Below are 2,500 nucleotides of genomic sequence, written 5' to 3' on the forward strand. Positions count from 1 at the left end.
CATGGCAAGGACCCCCAAATTGACACTTATTGTTCGCCCGCTGCCAAGGACCCCCATAAAAGAAGATCTTTACGGCTCTAGCAGTGATTTTCAAACCATTTTAATTTCAAGGACCCCCAGTTTGACATGCATTAGGCTACTGAGTACTGACCCCCATTTAATGCATTTCTATCTCTGGGACCCCAATTGAAATTGTAAAATCAATGCTAATGTAACTCTGAGAGTGTGCAAATGGAACCAAATGGACCCTAACGGGTCCATTTGGTTCCATTTGCACACTCTCAGAGTTACAGACCCATAAGGGTCCATTTGGTTCCATTTGCACACTCTCAGAGTTACAGACCCATAAGGGTCCATTTGGTTCCATTTGTACACTCTCAGAGTTACAGACCCATAAGGGTCCATTTGGTTCCTATTATCATTTAGCTGGGGACCCCCTGGAACTCCCTCAAGGACCCCTGGACCCACTTTGAGAACCAATGCACGGGCGCATAGTGACATGTGAGCTTGTACATGTACTATTTTGCTATAGTACTATGGTGGTTCTCAAAGTGGGGTCTGGGGGCTTAAAGGGCTGTGAGTGGGCCCCCAGCAAAAACATTTTTTTTAGTTAAGATAGCATTACAATTAGTTTGACCACCATAGCCCTATTTTATTAGCGCCCTATTTATAGAACCACAGTGGTTCTCAAACTTTTTCATGTCAAGGACCCCCACATGTAATTGGCCGCGGACCCCCATCCCAAAATATTTTTTGCCAGGCACTACCTCCTCCAGGAGCAAAGATTTGAGATATATATGTTTGCTTTAAAAAATATATACATATTTAAAGATTTGTACACATTTTCACGATAAAAAAAAAAATAGCAGATCTTCAAGCTCATGAGCTTGAAGATCTGCTATTTTTTTATAGTCAAAGTATAAATTATGGTTAAAGTGGTTAAAATGATTGTGACGCTATATTAACACTTTTTGCTGGGGACCCCCCTGCTACCCCTCCAAGGACCCCTGGGGGTCCTCGAACCCCACTTTGAGAACCAATGCCAATGTCCAATGCCAAATATAAAAACAAATGTTCTGCACCCATACGCACAGTATCATATATCGTTGCTGTTGTTGGGCAGAAACCTCCAGTCTCCATATTCAGTTTTTTTCCCCGTAAATTAATGCCCTATACCTGATCATACTACAGTGTCACACAAAAGCATCAACGTTTTTGAGCTTGTAGATCTGCTACTTTTGCTATTTTTGAAATTGAATCCTGAAAAGTAACAGATTTGGGCGTGTGAGGTTTCCACCCGACAGAGAGGATAATTTGGTTGGCTATTTGAGGGGTTTCTTGGCATGGGCCACGTTTTGAGAACCGCTTGATATAACTGTAAACAAGAGGAAAAAACTAGTCAGCAGCCAGCTGCCATTTCCGCCTGGAGAGCTTTGGCTGCTGTGTCTTATTCTTGTTTCCCGTCCGTCCGTCCGTCCGTCCGTCTCACAGGCAGTGGTGTAAAGTAACTTAATAAATTCACTCAAGTACTGTACCATTTCGTATTTCTGCTTTACTGGAATGTTTTCAAGTTTTCAGTACTTTTACTTCTACTCCACTACATCACAGAGGCAAATATTGTACTTTCACTCTGCTACAATTATTTGAAACTTTAGTTACTAGTTACTTTGTAGATTTTGATTATTATTACAAAACATACATTAACCACTTCAACCATATACATTTCGGCCATTTGAAAATAGCCGATCTACAAGCCCACAATGCGTCGCGATGCGACGCATTGTGGGCTTGAAGATCTGCTATTTTCAAAAGATTTTTTGTAAATTTTATACATTTGAAAACGTGTGAAATGGGACATTCTTACTTTCACTCATTGTACATTTTTATTACTAGACTTTTACTCGTTGCAGTATTGATACTTTTACTTAAGTAAAAAAAACAATGCCCACAGGCTGTGTCCTCCTGGACGACGGTGTCTCTGTCTGTCTCGCCTCTCATCATGTCTCCTGTTCCCTGCGGTTTGTGTTCCTGTTCCTGTTTGTTATAGCTTCCTGTAACGAAGGCTCCGGTGACATCCTGCCCAATGCAGCCCACCGGCCCCTCCATAGAGAGGCTATTAGATGCAACACACACACACACACACACACACACACACACACACACACACACACGTTTGTATTACTATACTTTTGAGGACATGAACATTTTAGGACGTCGATTTTAAGACAATTATTTTGCAGTGTTTTCCCCGTAAGTCTAGAGCCGAAAATTATCCGATCTACAAGCTCACAACGTGTCGCTCTGCGACACGTTGTGAGCTTGTTAGATCTGCTATTTTTTGGTGCACGACACAAGCACGCAATTAAGTGTAAAGCAGGCATAACTCTATCTCTCTAATCCCTCAACCTAACCTCTAGATGTCTAATCCTATAACTTTAACCCCAACCTCAATATCTTTCTAATCTTTAAAAATCCTTTTGAACCATAAGGCAACACTTTT

At 41.4% G+C, this 2,500-nt stretch overlaps 1 protein-coding gene across 1 annotated transcript in view; it reads left to right on the plus strand.

Moving 5' to 3' along the window:
• gabbr2 (gamma-aminobutyric acid (GABA) B receptor, 2) overlaps positions 1-2,500 on the plus strand; it is a gene marked incomplete at both ends in the record, with an annotated part of 378,941 nt that overhangs the window by 85,379 nt on the left and 291,062 nt on the right. The gene's annotated exons all lie outside the window — the stretch shown is intronic.

The sequence above is a fragment of the Gymnoscopelus microlampas genome (assembly GCF_963454915.1).
Source record: "Gymnoscopelus microlampas genome assembly, chromosome: 15".
Taxonomy (NCBI): domain Eukaryota; kingdom Metazoa; phylum Chordata; class Actinopteri; order Myctophiformes; family Myctophidae; genus Gymnoscopelus; species Gymnoscopelus microlampas.